The sequence below is a fragment of the Alexandromys fortis genome, unplaced genomic scaffold (genome assembly GCF_014885135.2).
Source record: "Alexandromys fortis isolate MF-2015 unplaced genomic scaffold, M_Fortis_MF-2015_v1.1 scaffold_55, whole genome shotgun sequence".
Lineage (NCBI taxonomy): Eukaryota > Metazoa > Chordata > Mammalia > Rodentia > Cricetidae > Alexandromys > Alexandromys fortis.
This window is the reverse complement of record NW_026067936.1, coordinates 1,674,930-1,696,058: the sequence shown is the minus strand read 5'-3', so window position 1 is coordinate 1,696,058 and position 21,129 is coordinate 1,674,930. Positions and strand designations below refer to the sequence as shown.

Here is a 21,129-nt window from a genome sequence, read left to right as displayed (position 1 = left end):
GCATCTGGAGTTGGCCCTGGCTTCCCTAAAGCGTCTAATTTCTCATAGAGCCAGAGTTTTATTTTTATAATCTCCCACTGACCGCACGCACGGAGATGAACTTTCTTCGCTTGCTTCTAAGTAACACAATATAGAAATTCATTGCAAAAACTTGCTTTGCCTCGCAAAGTTACTAGGACACACTGCAGCATAGTAGTAAATGTATGTGTGTATGTATGTATATGCATGCATGTATATAGCTATATATGTATATATGCATATGTATGCATGTGTATAGCTATATGTGTATGTGTATGTATATGTATACATGTATGTAGCTATATATATGTATATGTATACATGTATATAGCTATATAATATGTATGTATGCATAACTAAAATCATTGAACCTGGAACCTAGTTACATAATCAGATTCTTTGACTGGTCTTGACCCCTGGCCTCTGAGAGGGCCACTGAATCTTTGAGGTTCCCCAGGTGACAGGACAATCTTAGTTCTTTGTAATCTTCCAAGTCTGGGGGAGCAAAGCGAGATGGATACTGGGTTCAGATGTGTGGGCAGTAATTCCATCAATAACGATCCTGGAAACCCCAGCAAAACCTCTGGTCCCTGGAGTTTTGTGGCAAATTAAAAGACACGGAGACATGCTCAAGAGATGAATCCTCTGATGGAAAGAAAACTATAGGTAAGTTGGGAGGGTTGAGATGGGAGGCGCTGTGTTGACCTCTAGCATTGGAGAGCTGGTTCCTGGTTCCTTTCCTCAGCATTGGGAAGACTCCGTCTTAGCAGTTCTGATTCCTGTCACAGCAGTGGCAGACACTTAAGGACAGGGAAACTTTCATCTTCAAACTCACTTTGATGTGAGAGCCAGAGTCTGCAAATGCATAAATAATATGGAAATAATATGGACACGGTAGTAGAGGAAGGTGAAAATTCAAATGTCTCTTCAGCTGAAACGTTCTGTAAGAATGGAACGGCCTCTCCTTTTCTAGATGAAAAGTTGTTATATCCAGAGATTTGACTTGTTATTACTCCAATAATCATATTTTCAGATAAAGCCCTTGAATAAAGGCATTTCATGTGGCAATAAGATGGAGATGATCTCAACCCTCTCTCCTGCTGCCTGCTGGGATTGAAACAGACACTCCCGGGTAATATCGAAAGGCTCAACAGGTGGATACCGGAAAGATCCTCCGATATTAGAATGTGTCGGAATGACAGAGGAGAGGCAGAGTTCAGTCAAGAGATCACCCTGGGAAATAACCAAGATGTCAAGTAAAATTAAAGCCTTCAAAATAAAAAACAAGAAATAGAATAGAGAGTGAGTCATTGAGCCTAAAAAAAAATCTAGACGATAATATGCTAAGAAAAATTAAAATGCACAAAAGCATGAAGTGAGAGAAAAGTAGCTGGCACCAACTGAATTTACAGCGATTCCGTTTGGAAAGGAAAATAGTAATCACAGGCACAGGCTGTTACAGACAGTGGAGTAGAAGCATCAGGTCCATACAGTGGGTAAGAGCAAAAGCTCAGTCTACCGCCACAGGCTCATGCCACCAGCCAGGCAGGCACAGCATAGCCAGCAGCCACACCTCAGCAGGAAGCAGTTCCTCCTCTGTACAGACAGATTTTGAATTTACTGCATACTGTTAGCACGTGCTCGGCTTAATTCCAAGATCCAGTGTACCCCATTCCATTCCTTGCCAGAGTTGATTTTTTTTTTTTTGACATCCATAACAATTTAGAACGGTGGTTCTCGACATGTGGGTGGTGACCTATTTGGGGGTCGGACAACCCTTTCCCGGGGGTCTCTTAAGACCAGTGGAAAACACAGATATTTACGCTATGATTTATAACATTAGCTTAATTACAGTTAAGAAGCAACAATGAAAGCGATTTTACGGCTGGGGATCGGCACTACCTGAGGAACTGTACTAAAGGGTTACAGAGCCAGGAAGGTTAAGAACCACTGCTTCAGGACCTTCCACAAACTTCCGCCTCTCTGCTGTGAACTTCCCCTTGGCTCATTCATGCAGGCACACACACCGGATCCTTCCTGGTCTCCAGCTATGGTTATGTGCCTGAGGAATTCTGTTCGTTATAGGCCACTCTTCTTGGCATCACGTAAGGCAGAAATCAGGTCTTGATTTTGTTTCCTTTATGTAAATTAATGAGAAAATTGATGCCCACACAGCACCGTAAATCATTTGACAACTCTCATAGTATTTTCTCGATATGATGAAGTAGATAATCAACCTTATATAAATTTAGGATGGAATATGATGAAAAGGGGTTTAACATTGCTTAGTAATACCAGGGACAATGCTGGGGGTACAGTGCAGTGGTATAGCACTCACCTAACAAGCATATGGTGCTGGCTCAATCCCAGAGCCAATCAGCAAACAGCACCCCTGAAAGCGGCAGGTGAACACAGCTGTCCTTCACTGTGAAGATCCAGCCCCTGTCCCAGGCGAGCAGGTACAGGAAAGCACCCACAGCACTGCCTAGCGTCTAAACCCACAGCATCAATGACATCACTTATTAAACGCCACCTGCAACATGGCAAGAGCCTTTGAAGGACTCTCTTCCAGCTCCAACAGAACAATAAAATGTTTGCCTTTTAAGGCAGATGCGACAAAGGCCACAGGACGGGAGAAATGCAGGATTTCCTCCGGCTTGTCAACCCCGTGAGTCACTATCTGTTCCACACAATGGGGACACACAACCACTCACAGGCTCTCCAGACTTTGGCCCTTTTTAGCGAAGTATATACTGGGCCTTCAAAGGTGGGATTCCTGTCACCTCACTCTCTGCGCTTCTTTACTCTCATTTGCCACACGGGGAATCTGCGAGAGTTTTCTATAACCATGGGAGGTTTGCTGTCAACTGAAGTTAAGAAAAAAAAAAAAAAGCAATAGAGTTTTTAACCCAGGCAAGTCCTTCAGAATCCAGGCAAGATGAGGTCAGAGGCCAAGTCATTGTGGAAGAACTGACCTGGTCACAGAGGCCCTGTTATAAAAGAAATTTCAGATGGAGTTAACCAGAATCAGCCACAGAACTCATAAGTCTGAAAATTCCTGCCTCCAAAATAAATACATGTCCAGCACTGCCCAGTGTGTCTTGCTTTATGCCCAGGATGCAAAACAGAAGTATGTATCTTAATTCACGCTTCTGCTGACATAAAGCCATCCTCCACAAAACCAGCAATGAACAATGATCACCCAAACCCCAAATCGGGTAAAGTCCCGTGGCCTGTGACCATTAGCCATGTTGATTCCTAGGAAATGTTTAAAGTCTTGGGCGTGTGTCACACAGGGACCTGTTTATGACTCTGGTCAAGCTCAACACCCATGTCATTGCCAGTTTAGAGACTGTGTTTAGCTCCTGATACCAGTGACCCCAAACTCAACGTCTCAAATGAGTCAGGATTGTTCCTTATCTCCACAGAGACAGGTAGCCAGTGCTGTTTGGTGTTGAACCTCCACTATTAGATCAGGGGCTCAGAGTTCGCAGAGTGTGACCCAGAACAGCTGGACAGCCACCTCGGTGAGGAAATGGGGAAAAAAAATGTCAGCATGTTAGTCTCTATAGATATTTTTTATAAGAACTCTCTAGAATTTCAGTTTGTTTTGTACCCAGAACTTAGCTACATGGTGGTGTGTTATTGCTGGTGACGCCTGAAGAATATGATGCCACTCAAATCTTGTTTTGGAGAGAATAGAGGATTTGGGGTGTGTCTGTGGGAAGGGTCACTGTGGTGTCACCCTGCTCAAAGGCCAGTCCTTTGAGTCAACATGGGTCCTGAAAAGCTGCTTAGCTCACAGCTGGGGCCAAGACTCTGATGTCGAGCTGCCCAGTGGCTAAGCAGCCTGTTCCTTGCTTCTTGTTTTAAATTTCGGAACAATTTATCTACACAACAGTTTTAAACAATCCTTAAAAGAACAAAATCCTTTTAGTATCACGTAGTTATAAAATGACCAGCTGTGTGTCCGGACGTTACCTTGTGAGCATTAGTTAAGGAGTTGGTAGTATTTTGTTACAAATTGCTGGGCCTAGCAATAATGAGATATTTCAAAGAAATTTACACATGGAAATCTGCTAAGACTCTTAATCTGTTTATCTGCAGGCAATTCTATTTCCGTGGGTATTATAAGGGAAGATCTAGACCTTCTGGAGTTTTGCCCAGTTTGATGACGTCTCCTTTAGGAATGGCGTCTAATGGTTCTCACAGTTTGAGAGACAGCTGGAACACCACTACCATAACACTTTTGTTTTACATCTCAAGTGTCCATTTGCGTCCTTGTTCTTCATTGTGCCATCAGGTGTTACATGGCACAGGAACAAGGTTTCTTTTCTTTCTTTCTTTCTTTCTTCCTTTCTTTCTCTCTCTCTCTCTCTCTCTCTCTCTCTCTCTCTCTTTCTTTCTTTCTTTCTTTCTTTCTTTCGAATTCCATTGCTGGGTCACCAAGTGGGAAGCCTTCTTGCTCACTCCAAATTAAACGGGGTATCCATTTCCCCAAAGCTGTGGGCTTACGTGTTTTGTTTCCTGTTTGTCCTACCACAATATGTGCCAGGTGTGGCTGGACTTGCACACCCTTTGAAGGAGCTTTGATTTGCCTGTTGGTGTGTGTAAATCCTTAATGTCCAGAGGCTCCTTAATGAAGAATCTGTCTGTTCCTTAAGCGTTGTTTGTGACCCCCAAACCATTACTGGTAATCACAGACACATGCAAGTGGTGAAGAACTTACGTCACCTGCCGCCTGTTCTGATCCTTACCGAAGCCCTACCCAAGTGACTGTGCTTTCATGCACAGGACCCACTTGTGAAACTGTGTCTGCTGTGCTGTCCCCTTAGTGCCAAGGGGGTCGCTGTAACTCAGCGATAGAGGGTTGGCCTAGAATGCCAGAGGTTCAAGGTTCAAAGCCAGGATTGCAAAAACCACAAAAGACCCAAAGTAGTACTGAGCATGGTGCTGTGCCCCGGAAACACAAGAAGCCTCTGTGTCCTCATGCAGAAACCAGGCAGGTGACTGGGCTTCGCACCAGCAGGAATTGCACAGTTTTCTGCTGACTGTGACGTCAACGTGACTCTCTAACTATGTTCACTGGATAAGGTTTCTTAAGAAGCTCGTCCCAGAGCAGGTGTATACTCACTCACCGGTTGATAAAAATGTGAACAGAGTCTTTGCAAGACCAAACCCTACACCTCCCCAAATCACCCATTCATATGCTCAGTCCTAGGGCCTCCTGGGACTTTATAGAGTAAAAGGACCACACAGAATAAGAACTGCCGCCTTTGAAATGCTCTAGGTGGTCCGTGGGGTAGCAGCCCTTTCTGATGTGGGATGCCCCTCTGTAGGCTGTGAATATGTTTTATTATCATTGCGTAATAAGGAAGCTGATTTGGCCAATAGTCAGGCAGAATAGAGCCAGGCAGGAAATCCAAACAGATACAGGGAGAAAAAGGATGGAGTCATAGAGATGCCAGCAGCTGCCAGAGAAGCAAGATATGTGGTAATAAGCCTTGAACCTTATGGTGAAATATAGAATGATAGAAATGTGATAATTTAAGTTCTAAGAGCTAGTTTAGTAATAAGCCTGAGCTAATAGGTCAACCAGTTTGCAATTAAGCCTCAGAGTGGTTATTCAGGAACTGGCAGGTGGGAGAGAAATGTCTCACTATACCTCTCTCCACACAGTCGTGGCCAAGCTCAAGGGGCCGTTGTCTACTGCAGAAAAAGAACAGAGGAAAAAGCCGAGGGACTGATCCCATAATGCTCTCTGACTGGTGAGAAGAATAAGAACTACATGACTGTGTCATCTAGTGATAGGTCAGCGTCCCAGCCAGCAGCGTGGTGTTCCCCAGAGAGATGAGTCACTTCCTCCTATCTGGGTAGGAGCAGTGTGGTGGCCAAGGACTCAACTACTGCTGTCAGAACATTGGGATTCCCTCCCTCATACGCACATACACAAGCACACACACACACACACAGAGCCACGCAAGGGTTGCTCATTTAAAATTACTCAACACCATTAATCTATATAACAAACTATTACCTAGTTCTCACTATGGATCACACAAATGACTGAGAAATACTGGAAATTCTCAAGAAATGGGATCTAATAGGACAGTAATGAAGAGAAGAGAAGATGGGGAGAGAGGGAGGGAGGGAAGGATGGAGGGAGGGAGGGAGGGAAGCAGGAAGGGAAGGAGAGAAGAACATCTGTTTGTTCCTGTCCTTACACTTTCTTGCCCCAGCTGAAGTAGATGCTGGCAAGCAGAACTCTTGGCAAATTGACATGAGCTGGGCTGTGCCTGTGTTAGTGTGAACACGTGTGCCTGTTCAAGATGCTGGTGTGCCCATTCGGGGTCTGAGCGTTGTTGAGGGGGTAGCACTGGTCGGTACGTCTTGTGCAGCATCTTCCATGTGGTCTTGTGAGAGCTGGACTGCTGTTTCCTTCCGGTTTGGTTGTGAGTCCTTTCATGTTACCTTGTAATCGCTGAGAGTGTCACTGGACCCACCTTTGTTTCTGAGACTGCTTAAACTCGGATGCTTACCCAAAGTCACTAGCAATTTATCTTGTCATGGGCTGCTCTATTAGGGACTCAAGAGATGACACTGGATTAATGGGAAGTATCAGACTCTTCATTTTTAATGAGAACCCAAAATTCATCTTAGTATTCCTTTCTCATGTCGCATGGTAAGATTAATTCGCATCCATATAAGATAAGGAAAAGATAAGTGCTGGGGTGTGAAATGAGAGTTTGTGTCTCACAGTGTCCTCACGGTGGCCACTGTGGAAACATCTTCTAGGGCAGTGGTTCTCAACCTTCCTAATGCTGTGACCCTTGACTACAATTCCTTATGTTTTGGAGGAGCCCCAACCATAAAATCATTTCATCCCCACTTCATAACTGTAATTTTGCTGCATTTATGAATCATCATGTAAATATGACGTTCAGGACAATCTGATATTCACCTCCCCAAAGGGGTCAAGACCCACAGGTTGACAACCTGTTCTGGGGTCCACAGCTGCTTTCCTCTTAGAATGGGATGTTCTGTGGAATGAAGAGTTCCTAGGCTTCTCTCTCCTGAAAACAGTGCCTGAATTTAATCCGACATCTGGCGTGATAAAGAGACAAAGAGAAATAGAAAAGGGTCAGACAGAGATGAGGGGAAATTAAAGGAGAGAGAGGGAGGGAAAGAAGAAAGAAGAGGAAGTAGAAGAGGAGGAAGAAGAGGAGAGAAGAGAAGCAACTATCAAATTACCACCATAACACTCCATCCTTCTTCTAGAAATTGTTTGAGATGGCCTACAAAATTAATCTAGATTATTGCTTCACTATTTAGCATTAAGCAATTATATATTTATATAAATTATTACTAAAATTATTATTTATAATAATGATTAAAGCAATGAAACAATCATTGTTTTAAAAGGTGATAATAAACATGAAGCATATGCTGAACTGGGAACCTCTGACCAATGACGTTTACAAACCTCCGTGTCTCCATCTAAGTTGCATGCTGATGCTGAAGCTAAGGTAAGGATCTCTAAAATGTCAGCCGGGCGACAGACAGGTGCATCCCAGTCAGGCATGTGATACGGGGAAGTGGCTGGCCTAATGAATGACCCCAACTCATAGGTGCCCTTGCAATAGCTGTCTTCAGCCAAAGAGGGCGTGCCCTTGGGAAACTCCTGTTTGGAATTCGTTCTGGATTTAAAAAAAAAAAAAAAAAAAACTCAAGGGAAGAGCATCTTCCAAAGGCTAGGTGACACTTGCAACACAATCTTCTGTCATGTGAATGAGTTATCTAGATGTGTTGCTGAGCCGAGCTTTAGAAGGTTGAAGCTAACAATGCCTGCAGGAAAACATACCAGATATGACAGGAAAACTACCACACAGAGCCAGGTCTGCCACAAAATGTGTGTGTGTGTGTGTGTGTGTGTGTGTGCATGCGTGTGTGTGTGTGTGTGTGTGCACAAGATTTAAAGAAAAGGTATAAAATCATCTGTAGTAAGAAAAAGTATTGATTTTTTTAAAAAAGTAATAGCAATGAAGTATATTATGAATGTAATATTTTAAAGGTTCAATAGTTAAAACAGGAATATTTAGGAGGTAAAAAGAACAAGACATTCAAAGGGAGACAGACAGGGCAAAGAATTAGCTGTACCAAAGAGTAGATTCTCAGATAACTATTAATTTAATTAATAAAAATAATGTAATTAATAAACAAAACCACAAAGTAAACCCTAGACAAATGTCACATATTGTCTCAAGTCTGTGACAATAAGGGCATTTCAACGTGTTTCTTCCCTTCTCTGACTCGCTTTTCTCTGAGCAGACCCAGTGGACATACCACTCTCCACTTAGCCACTTTTGGGAGGGCTTAAGTTTGCCCTCAAAGCCCCCTGCCCAGCCTCTGAAGGTGCAGGGACCTGATGCTGTCCATTCTGTTGTCACCAACTGCATAATGGTTCAGGTTTCCATCCCCTGACCTGCCTTTGTGGCGGGAGCTCCTTGGAAGTTCTCACTGCACAGACGTGGGCACATGCTTTTGTTGTCTCTAAGGTGAAGACTTTTTACCAGGTACGCCTAGCGCCTGATCATTTGGTTCTTTCCCCTCCTCAAACGGTTGTGGACAGCCTATGTTAGCATAGAATCGCTCACCCATAAATGAACCTTCAACTGTCTAATTTCATCTCCAGTAATAACTGAAAAGAGTCTGTGCATCTGTCTGTCTATTTCTCTGTCAATTTGGGTTGATAGCGGTGAATCTACAGACACTAGATTGTAACTCAGTGAAGGCAAGAATTTCCCCTCACCATTCGCACAACTCGGGCACCCAGACATTATCTGCTGTGTAGCAGGCTTTCAACAGAGTACAGGTTCAGACATCTTATAGTGAAGAGAGTCTTTCTAACATGCAAACCGGAGAAAACATAGTAAAAAGTATTCACATACCACATGTAGACTTAAAAAATCTACACAAGAAAAACCCTCAAGACTAAAATTACAAAACAAAGTAAGAAGAATATTTTCAATGTGTCTGTGAGGGGTTAATATATTTATTACAGGTTAGATATTTTGAGTAAGAAAGGAAAACATTAGTCCCTTTAGAGAAAGCACATGGCAAACAGATAAAGAAGAGAACACAAGCAGTGTCGACACAGGAAACAACTGGCCTTCTCACTATGCGCAAAGGAAGTGCAAACAATGAGGTGGTTCCCTTGTGCTGTGCTCACATGTGGATGGAGCACCAGTACTGCTGGAAGGGATACAGGGCATTTTGTCCCTGTTCTGCTGAAACGAGATTTCAGAAAGACTTGGGGACTGTTTTGGTGTGTGTGTGTGTTTATTTCTGGTGTCACTTATGAATTGTTAAAATCGCAGGTTTTCAACAATGCAGTACTTGTTAATATACAGTGTTTTTATGCAACCACAATACAACAGCTACTTAAAACCACACTCATGAAAAATTCACATACTGTGCACGTACATGGATATTTATACTGTCCTGATGCATACAATAACTCTGTGTTATACAATGCACCTTTTCTTGGTTAAACGTATCATTTTTCTGTGCTTATATTTTATGCATATCCATGCAAAGATGAATGAAAGAAAATACAATAGCATGTAAGTAGTTCTCATTTAAAGCCAGGAAGACTGGCTAATTTATATTTGGAATAATATTTCTGTGAGTTTTAGAAGCTGTTAGAAGCCTTTATTATTTTATGTTAATTTAAAAAACAAAAAAAACAAATCATGAAAAATAATGGCATTTCATTCTTGAAAAATTAGGTTTCTTTAGTATGTTGTTAAGTAATCATAAAGCAAATTAAGAAATTGGGGTAAAATATGGAATGTTTTCACAGGACACATTGTATTTGACTTAGGTGGATTCTGTTCTTTCTTGACCATTTAGTTATTGATGTTTAAATACCAGCATTCATGGTACAAACCACACTGTAATCTACACCATACACCCCACAACTGATACAAAGCCTCATCACGAACATTATGATAAAGGATTTTATCCAGAGATGGTCTGGATTTAGTTCCTCTTCTGAGGCCAGCAAGTTCGTATGCTCATTCAACAGACCACACAATATTCAGGCAACCATCTAGATGTTGGGGAACACAAACAAACAGTGCACCCTCAAATGTCTACCCATGGTGGATGTATATACAAGTATTACAGATATAAATATATAGGTATGAATGTTATCAATGACTGTACTTACTCCATGGACTGATACCTGCAATTGTTTCACAGGAAGGCATATACCGTGGTTTAAACAGCATTATGGGATGGCCAGTTGGGTGGAATTCATGATTAAACCCTGAATTAGTTTCCTGGGACTTTCTTAGAAATCACCACAAACTGATTAGCATCAAACAACACAGATGTCTTCGCTGTCAGCCCTGGGAGCTGAAAGTCTGAAGACATGGTGTCTGGAGAAGATGGATGGAAAACATTATTTCTGAAGTTTCCTCTACTGGAGACACTTTGCATGTATCTCTACAATCAGAGACTGTCTTAGTTAGGGTTTCTATTGCTGTGACAAAACACTATGATCCAAGCAACCTGGGGAGGAAAGGGTTTATTTGGCTTACACTTCCTCATCACTGCTCATCATCAAGGAAGTGAGGACAGGAACTCAAACAGGGCTGGAAACTGGAAGCAGGAGCTGGTGCAGAGGCATGGAAGGGTGCTGCTTACTGACTTGCTCCTCATGGCTTGCTCAGCCTGCTTTCTTATAGAACCCAGAACTACCAGACCAAGGATAGCACCACCCACTGGAGCCTGGATGCTCCCCCCATGAATCACTAATTAAGAAAATGTCCTACAGCTGGATCTTCTGAAGGCATTTTCTTCATCGAAGTTTCCTCCTTTCAGATGGCTTTAGATTGTGCCAAGTTGACATAAAACTAGCCAGCACAGGAATGAAAGGGAAGACACTTTCCAACAGATACAAGTGAAATGCAGAAAATTATTAGAATATGAAATAAAAACCTATATGCCACTATGATGGAAAATCTAAAAGAAATGGATTAAATTCTAGATGCCTATGACCTACCGTCTTAGGGTTTTTATTGCTGTGAAGAGGCACCATGACCATGACAACTCTTATAAGGAAAATATTTAATTGAGGTGGCTCGCTTAGAGTTCAGGGTTTCGGCTCTTTATAATCACGATGGGGCATGCAGGCAGACATGGTGCTGGATCTCAGAGTGCTATATCTTACAGGCAGCAGGAAGTCGACTGACTATCACAGTGAAGGCAACTTGAGGAAAAGAGACCTCGCCACCCAACCCCACAGTGACACACTTCCTCTAGCAAGGGCACGCCTCCTAATAGTGCCACTCCCTTTGGGGGCATTTTCTTTCAAACCACCACATCTATCAAAATTAAAACAAGATGAGATCGATAATTCAAACAGGTCTGTAAACAGAGCAACATATTTGGAACAGCAATTAAAAAACAAAAACAAAACCCTCCTAACTAAACACATTCCAGGGGCTGGGGTTCTAGAAATCCCAGGGTCCCTTGCTTGCCTTCTGCCTTCTACCACTGATCTGCACCCAGCCTGTGTCTTCTGTGTGTGACTTTAAGCCAGTGTGAGGTGAAGGAATGCAGGGATACTGGAACAGCCAAAGTCCCATCTTTGCACAGCCCAAGTCTCTCCTGTAGCTCCTTCGGGAACTCAGGCAGGGTGGGGGGGAGATCCAACCTTGCAGCTGCTGCACAGCACCCCGCCCCTCCCCCCACTTCCCTTTGGATTGAGCTGAGCCACGGTTGGGCTGCCAAGAATTGCAGTACACGGTGTGGACAGTGAGCCTGATTGGTTAGGAGGAAAGTCCGGGAACTCGGCGTTCTGAAGGGACTTTAAGGTCAGACAAACAGAGAGCTCTGGAAACGAGCCGCAGACGGGTGGTGAGGAGCCAGTCTAGCTCAGGTGAACTTCATTTGCCAGAGTAATGCACAGAGTTCATCGGGAAGCCACACCAGAAGCAGGTTCTCAACACACACTTGGTAATGTAGTGCTAGGCTCTGTTGCTCACGTGTGGAACCCAGTCGGGGAATCAGTGGCTGACCACGGAGGAGAAATCATGGCAGCTATGGCAACAGAGGCTGTTCTCCCAAACTGTGGTCAGCTGGCGGCAGGGAAGTGAGGTTACGGTACAGATGCCTGTTCTGCTATCCTCAGAACCTACAAAGTTATCTTCCTCTGCCCAAAGATAGAGGGTGTTGAGTCTCTTTCCAGATGCAGAGAAAGCCTGGACTGAAGGAAGGCATCATTGTCAGGAGTTAGGAGGAATTCAGGCTGGGATGCAAAACCCCAGCTTTGCCAATCACATTTTCAATAAAACAACTAATTTGTGCATCTAATTGGTGAGTGGCTGCAGAGATGGTTCAGTGGTTAAGAGCGCTCATGGCTCTTCTGGAAGACTGCAGTTGGAGTTCCAGCATCCTCATCTGGTGGTTCACAACCACTTGCAACTACAATTCCAGGGGATCTAAGGCCTTCTCCTGGCCTCTGAGAGCACTTGCAAGCATAGGGAGTGTGTGCATGCACACACAAACACACACTTCTTAAGCTTATAATAATGGTTGGTAGGGCCCTCAAACCAGCTTGAGTCCCCTGAAAAGCTTCTCACTCTCTTGACTCTTATCTGGCGAATCAGTTGTACAAATCTACAGGACAGAAAGCAGGACAGGCCTCTGCCTCATTTACCCCAATCCGTCCACTGAAAGGCTGAAAGAACTGTCTCCTGTAAGTAATTTCTAAATAATTTAAAGTAAAATTTAGAGTGCAATAAACCAGAAATGACATTTAAAAAGATTAGAGACCATGTGTAGTGTATTATAACTTGGGTAGAAAAAGGCAAACACCATATGAAGGGATGGAAAGACCATTTTAAAAGGGAAAGAACTGAAGGTCAACGCAGTCTAAAGGGCTCAGTCCTGTTAAATGATGCCTATTTGTCAAAACAAGACAAAGGTCAGAAAGTTCGTGGTACTTCCTCTGCATCCCAGAAGCACCATGGCACTGTGCACTAATCTCCCTGGGCCTCTGAACTCACCAACACTCTACAGACTCTTCTCTTTCACTTCCTGGACCATCTGGGCTTCAATCTGTCTTGACTCAAGTTTGTCTATAGAGAGAGATGCCTAGGCTCGCAAGCCTCCGTGGAACTTGCTTGGAGTCTAAATCATCTCAAACTCACAAATCAATAAACAGCAATTTGACAGTCCCCTGTCCCCATCCCTTGTCAAGGTCTCCCTCTACTGCCATGGTCTGGTAGCTTCTGTCTCTTTCTCCTGTGACGGTGAAAAGAAGGATTGTTTCTTTAAAAGACAGCCAAGTAGACGGGAGATGTGCGCAGAAGTAAGTTTGGGAACATGAGTGGATGGCAGAGCAGAGGGTAGGAAAAGCAAATGCCCACATGGTCTGAACTGTGAAGACACATTTGGGCAAGTCTGCACTGCAGTCGAGGGGACTTTTAAAGTAATCTTGGGTCATTGTAATGGTGGCCTTAGCTGGGTTAGCTTAGCTAGATTAGCTAATTTAGATTAGTTTCTGTCGTTCCAGGGATGTCTCTGCTTATGTTGTTCAGGACATTACAAAGATCCAGCGGGCTTTTTCAGACTGTGAACTGTGGCCCATTAGACATAGAGTCAGTCTCGCGACTTCTAACCGGTCTTTGATAACAGGCGAGAGACTAGAATAAGAATAGGAAACGGAACACGACACAAGGCTAGAATGTTTCTTTCTGAAATTTGTGCTTCAGTTACAGTGTTCATCAGCCATCTGTATGTTATTATACATGTATGTGCTTTCTTATACGTAGTGGGAAAATGTTATACTTTAGATCTATGTATAACGTGGTGACGTAGGCTGTGGTGTGAAAATAATAAAACAAAAAAACAGTAAGCGTTCCAACTGACAATCTACCTCTCTAATATGCTAAGTTGTTACCCTAAGCATACCCGAACACTCTCGGCACAGATTCTCTCCCTCAGTCTCTCTGAGCTTATCAAGAGGTTCAAACACTGTAAGGGCAGACATTGCAATATTTGAAAGATGGGAAAAGCTCGATGCAAAGGTGCAGGGTTACCACCCTAGCCTGGCGCAGGGATGGGCATGCTAGGTGGGTCATGGAACTTTGTGAGTTCCAGGCCAACCTCCGCCATACCCTGACACCCGATCTCAAAACCAAACTGGAAATAAAAGATGGCAGCGAGAGATGGCTAGAACTAGCCTTATCCAGTCTTCTTTGGTTTTTGTCTAGGTGCCTGAGCTTTGTCCCTGATTTGAGTCACTTTGCCTCGAAAGCAAAGTAGGCATTGGTAAATCGTCGTGGGTTTGTCAGTGTTCTCTCCTCAGCATCTTTAGATCGCAGGCAAACAGAAGTAGTCTCAGCGTGCGGTCAGAAAAGTCACCTCAAACCCACAGGCATATATTTCAAAAAGCCTGTGAACTAAGCTATAGAGTAATCAAATACAAATGCAACGTGTATTATTTATTTATTTAGTCCCCTCCCCCCTGCTTTTTTTTCCCTCTCGAGACAGGGTTTCTCTGTAGCTTTTAGCTTTGGTTCCTGTCCTAGAACTAGCTCTTGTAGCCAAGGCTGTCCTCAAACTCACAGAAATCCGCCTGCCTCTGCCTTCTGAGGGCCGGGATTGAAGGCATATGCCACCACCTGGCACAAATTCATTTTTAAAAATGTGGTTTGTATGGCCCCCTTTTCAGCTGTAGGCACCTATCACACAGGCCCACTGTCTGCTGCAAAATCCTCTAAATACCTAAAGTGAGAAGCATTGCCTTTGCTCAGGCCAATTTTACCCACAAAGCATTTCAAAGCTTCAAGGTCAGGTGGGCTGTGTACAGGTATTAGAAAACTAGACACAGTCCATTTGCTCCGATGTCAAGCCGGATGTGGTACTCCAGTTAGGAAAATAAAGCACATTAGAGAGGCTTTACGCATGGCTGCGGGTACCAGCTACAGGACCACGGTACTCAAGAAACTCCGAGGCGCACACCAGAAATCCTCATTTGTCCTGGATCCACTTTGAGAACGGTGGAAATACCCTAGCATCCCGCAGCCAGATGTGCCCCGTGGAGTGGGTGGGGGCTCCAGGTGGGGGGAGATCACTTACAAAGACTTATTTTAGCTCCTGTCGTAGAATATAGAAACACGCACGCTGCTATAGATGGCACAAACATCTCGTGCTCGCTTCCTTAGAAAAACATGTGAGTTTATGTTCACAACTGTTTTCTTTTGAGAGGAGCTGTAAACACCAGGGCTCAGTATGTGAATCTGGACAGCTAATTAAGATGTTAAAAAGGAACAGCTTATCTTTGGTTTCTATTTTAGGCAATGCTTCAAATACGGGACTGATGTTTTAACCAAAGACAGCTGTCTCTTTTCACATGCAAAAGCGTCATTCAAAAAGAAGCGCTTTGTAAAAAAATTTTAAAAAAAGGAAGAAAAATAGGCTTGTTCTGTAATTCTTTCCAATAAATTTGGGAATTTTCCCACAACTACACTGAAAGGATTTGGGAATACATTTGGGTCCTAGGGGTTTTGTTTGGGGGGACAGGGGTTGTTTGTTTTTGTATTTGTGTTTCTTTGGAATTTATTATTTCCTTTCTTTGATGTAAACTAAATGCCGGCATAAAAAATTTCTAAATAAAGCTACTACCCTTTGTTTTAAGGGTATAATAATTACAGAATATACTTAATAAAGTTTCCTGGAAAAGTCTGAGCTAACTTGAAAAAGGATTAACTATACTCAACAAAAAAAAAAAAAAAAAAGAAAGAAAGAAAGAAAGAAAATCTGGAATGGATTTCACATGAGGACACGGGGAATATAGTGTGATCCCCGACTAAATCTCAAATGAAATATTTAAAGGATTTTTTTTTCTTAAAGAATTCAGAACAATGTGAAGTGACTTCAAATCAGGCTATACTCGAGGTTCCGGATTTGCATGTGGGTGGGGTAAGACAGCTGCTGCATGGCTGAATTGTTGACAATTGCTCCTGCAGGAAGAATGGAAATCACAGGGGCTCTCATCCGTACCCCGGCTTACTTCCTGGCTGTATGCAGACCTTTTGGTGTTCTGTGTACATTACCAAACTTGGCTTCCTCTCATGTCCTGCCAACCTTCGGCCTCCCTGTTTTAGACTTCTACCAACCTAAGCATTGGCCTGGGCCTTACCCTTGACCCGGATTCCATCTGCCACCCAATTCTGAGCAAGCATGCCTGGGTTTGTTTCCAAAGCACACTTAGGATCAGCTGTTCGCTCTCTGAAGACACGATTGTTCCCTTCCGTTGTTTTTGATTGCCCAGTAGGAATTTAAAAGCTTAAGTCACTCATCCCGCATGCTGTGTCTAAAAGCCTATCTATTTCACCCACAAGAAGACTATAAATCTTTACTACAACCCCACCTCCCTGCAGCCTCTGAGCCCTGAATACCCACCTGGCTTACTTTTCTCCGGTCTCTTCTTTGCTTCCTATTTTTTAGGGCATCTGGTCCAGTATGTGCTTCCCTGACTTGGAGCTCACTTTGACTTTGCTTTCCTCTCCGCCTCTGGAGAGCCTCTTCTGGCTAGATTCTACACCTGCATCAAGTCAGCACCCATGCAATGCATGGCTCAGCCAATCTGGTTTTTGTTGTTTGTTTCAAGATAGGGTCTCCCTATATAGCTCTGGATGGTCTGGAACGCTCCATGTCAACAAGGCCGACCTAGAACTCATCAAGGCTCACTTGCCTCTGCCTCCCCAGTGCGAGATTAAAGGTGTATGGTTTCATGCCTGCACAGCCCAGCCAGTTTGAACAAAGCATTCTCTGTGCCTCTCAGTCTCTGGCCCTTATGAGCTTCCTCTGTGTACGGCTAGATGCTCTCCTGTTTGCTCAACGTTTCTTCAGGTTCTGCAAACAGTGAATGAATCTATAAACCACTGAATGAAGGTATGGGAGGATAAATGCAAGGGAGTCAGATAGAAAATTCGAACTGTAGGAGATACGCGAATGGGGACATAGTGGAGACCGGCGGGCAACACGCAGAACTTGCTGACAGGAAGTGACAACCGTGCAGCTGGCTCTGTCATCTGATGGGCTGCAAGATGTTGGGAAAGTTCTTCAACTTCTGGAATGCCCCATGCTTTCATGTGTAGATGAGAACGCCAGTGTTGTGAAAGTCAGGTGAGACAGAGGATGTGAGAAATGTTCTGTATTAGCAACATGGCATTTTTATTGCTAAGGCCAGAATGCTTGTGGCTTTGCAGTCGAAACTTATGGATCAGAGAGTTCAGTGGTTTGCTTTCAGGTGAACACGCTACTGCTGAGTTACACCCAGGTCTCCTAGACGCCAGGGTTTTCCTACAGGAAAAGTAAGTAACCCAGGCCAAAGATCAGAAAATGTTCTCAATGCTGATTAAAACAATTTCTGGAAACAAGTTGGGGGTTCATCATCTGTTTGGTGGCTCTGAGTCTAATACTTTCCTGCATTAGGTAAACTTACTTAGTAGATGGTTCTTTCCCTGTGTTTTCTAGATAGCCTCCACTAAGAACAAAACTATTTATATTGGTTGGGGAAAACATTTCATCTCTTTGCACAATAAGCAAAGACTGGAAAATTAACACCCAGAAGGAACCACACTGGTCATGTTCCTTTAAAATACCTTCACTGGCTCTTGTCTTTATTGCAGGGATTAAAACAGTCAGGCAACCAGGTGCAAGCTGGGAGTCCCCTCGAGCTGCTTTTCAATCCCATCTTCCAGCTCAGTAGCTGAAAATAGTTAGACAAGGAAGGGAGGAAGCAGGTGCCAAGGGCTTCCCAGTGGTGTGGAGTTTCCCTTGGCTAAGTGCACGGGCCAGATTTGTGTCACATTGCTGGCTGATAGAAACTGACGTTGTTTCCCTGTGGACAGGCTTGTCACCTAAACAACTTTGAAACTCCTTCATGTCTCAAATTCATGTGAATGCTTTTAAGCAGCCCTTCAAGAGTGCTGCTCAATACACACATATATATACATACATATATGTAGTATTATTTTTATACGTATACATTTATATGTATACACACATATGTAGTATTATTTATTATATAATAGTTTTATTATGTAATATATATTGTTTGAAGAGCCCGAATTCATGAAGACAGAGCTTGTGAGGGATTTGAGAATACTCTGACACAGGGTTTCAGTTCACAGACTTTAGAATCAAGGCATTCTGCATCAAGTCTTCACAGCTAAAGGACTGGAAGAGAGTATTCAGCTCTGTCTGATGCAATAACAAATCGCTACAAATTTCTGTGTCTTAAAAGAACAAAAGTTGTAATCATACATGATAGGAAGCCTGCAATCTTAACCAGTTCGTTTTCAGGGATACAGTCCTTCTGCTCCCCCCCACCCCGAGAAGGAATCAAAGGACTGGAAAATGCCTACTTCTTGGTTTGAGGCTCCCTCTACCTCTTGAGACCCTCGGCTCAGTGTCTTTCATTTCTGACCTTCTCCCTCTCTCTTATAAAAGACTCTTGTCACCCAGTGGGCAGACTCCTGCAACAGGGTGAATGGCAACACCTCAAGACTCTCAGCTTGTGCCTGCAGAGTCTCGTTGGCAGATGCAATGCTGCAGAAGCAGCCAGAAACCAAAGCAGCTCACATTCAGAAAAATCCAGTTATAGCATGCATTAGCATGACTGTTATGGGGTAAGCAATCACCTTCTTATTGGATTTAAGGCACTACCCTTAGGAAGAAACTCATGCCTGTTATGTAAACCTGGCTAAAAGCCGATGACTGTGGATGTCATAGGCTCTAGGTAGGAACCTACTACTGTTTTGTTAAATGGATATGGTGTCAAATACATAAATATGTCTTCTAAATATTTACTTTTATGTACATAGGTTAGTGCTACTAGTGCCAGAGAAAAGGTCCAATGAGAAAAAACTTCTGTTTGGGGTGAGTGATGGTTAATGCAGAGACTTACGACTGGACAAAGTACTGAGAATAAGTGACCGTTGCATGCTCATCCCTAAGGGGGGCATGTGTTTCAATCTCTGCAAGACTCAGGGGATATCACAGATGAGGAGGAGGAAAAAAAACACAAGAGCCCAGAGGTGGGGATGAGGCTGTGAAATGCTGTCTTCTGCACATGGCAAGGTGATGGTATTCATGAACTCATAGGAGCCGTGGCCACCTGCACGAGGCTATTCAAGCTAACGTTCCAGCCTGGATAGAGAAGGGGGATCATGGAGCGCCCACCCTTCCCTGAGGAGCAACTGTCAGTTAATGGTTGCTGGGGGAGGGTGAATAATTTTCTTTGGTGGTGTAGCCACCGATAAATTGCCCGTGCTTCCATAAACAAGCAAAAATCCCTCCTCATACTCATGCATGCAGCCCTAAATAAACGCAGTGAGTCACAAGAAAATAAAAAAAACAAACAAAATAAAACACAAGACACATACGTAAGAGAGGGACTTAATGGGAAGAATAAAAGATTCGTCAGGGGTGGAAAATGGATGAAAGAGGGAATTGAATTCAGGGTGAAAAAAACCAAAATGCATTATATCCATGTGCAAAATTATCAAGGAACTTTTAAAAATTAAGGAAAGCTACTGGAGTGATTTCAAGAGTTATTCTAAGAGAAGTCACATCAACTGGTCTATTGAAGATCTCTTGTCTGGGTGTTGGGTAGACCACAGAGAGCTTTGGTGGGGTCAAGAATGCAGGTGTGGGATTTCCCTCTGTATGCTGTGAATACCGTTGGTTAATAAAGGAACTGCTTTGGGCCTATAGCAGAGCTATAGGGGAACAGAGCTAGGCAGGGAAAACTAAACAGAATGCTGGGAGGAGGAGTTAGAGAAATATTCCGCCCCTATCTCCTTCAGGTCTGTACAGGTTACATGAGAATATACCTGTGTGGGATAGTCTTATGTCACCTTGACACAAGCTAGAGTTACCAGAAGGGAAGGAACCTTAATGGAGTCAATTAGATATAGCTGCGTGGCATTTCCTTAATTAGTGATTGATGGGGGAGGGCCCAGCCCATTGTGGGTGGTGCCATCCCTGGACTGATGGTTCTGGGTGCTGTAAGAAAGCAGGTTGAACTAGCCATGGGAAACAAGTCAGTAAGCAGCATCCCCCCATGACCTCTGCATCAGCTCCTGCCTCCAGGTCCCTTCTCCAATTGAGTTGTTATCCTGACTTCCTTGATAACGAACATGATGTAGAGGTGTAAGCCGAGTAAACGCTTTCCTCCCCAACTTGCTTTGGTCATGGTGTTTCATTACAGCAATAGTGACCCTAACTGAGACACACCCCTCTCCCCTAGCCTCCACAAACCCCAGTCTTCTTTCCTTTCCAGGCTCATCTAACTCTGGGGTATTTTTATCCATGGTGGACAATACTTTCAACCCTACGACAATGAGACTCAGGAATGCCCCTTTCCTTTCTCCTAGTAGGATGTCGACTTTATTAAGGTAAAATGGTGATTTTATTTCTATGTTATTAATTAAATTTTGAGGCAGGGTATTCCTGTGTGACTTGCTCTGTCCTGAAGCTTGCCACCCTGCCTCAGCCGTCTAGGTGAGATAACAGGTGTATGACTTTCTTGACTATGTAAGAAATAAATAAAGGCCCATTCTGATTTCTTAGAGGACCAGAATGTAAAGTAGTGATCTGCTTCATAAAAGGTAGTCTCCAGGCCAGGCGAAGGAAACATTTAGTGTACCATAGCCATACTTGTCTGGGTCTTGTAGGTAGCAAAAGTAATACATTGAAACTCTTAATGAAGATAGCATCATTCTAATTGTGCCGACTGATCCCAAAATAAACCTCAAAACAAAAGGTCAGCTCCTTTCTTATGGGCATTCAGTACTCAGAGTGTCCCATTAGCTTCTGCTCCCTGCTTTTGGATAGCTGTTGCTATCAGTCCCCACACAAGTACCTACACAGTTACTGTTTAAACTGCAGTTTCCTGGAGGAGAATTGTACACAGTTTGAGACACATGTTTTCTGACTGAGCTGTGTCAATGTTCTGTCGGAAAAACCTTGGCTCTAGAATCAGAAGTCCTCCAAAGTATTTTCCCTGACTTTCCCAGCCTAGCT

The 21,129-nt window shown here is 43.5% G+C and overlaps 1 long non-coding RNA gene across 1 annotated transcript in view; it reads right to left on the bottom strand.

Annotated features, from left to right (window-relative positions):
* The window catches only part of LOC126504499 (uncharacterized), a 278,823-nt gene that overhangs the window by 45,710 nt on the left and 211,984 nt on the right, over positions 1 to 21,129 (bottom strand). The window lies entirely within an intron of this gene.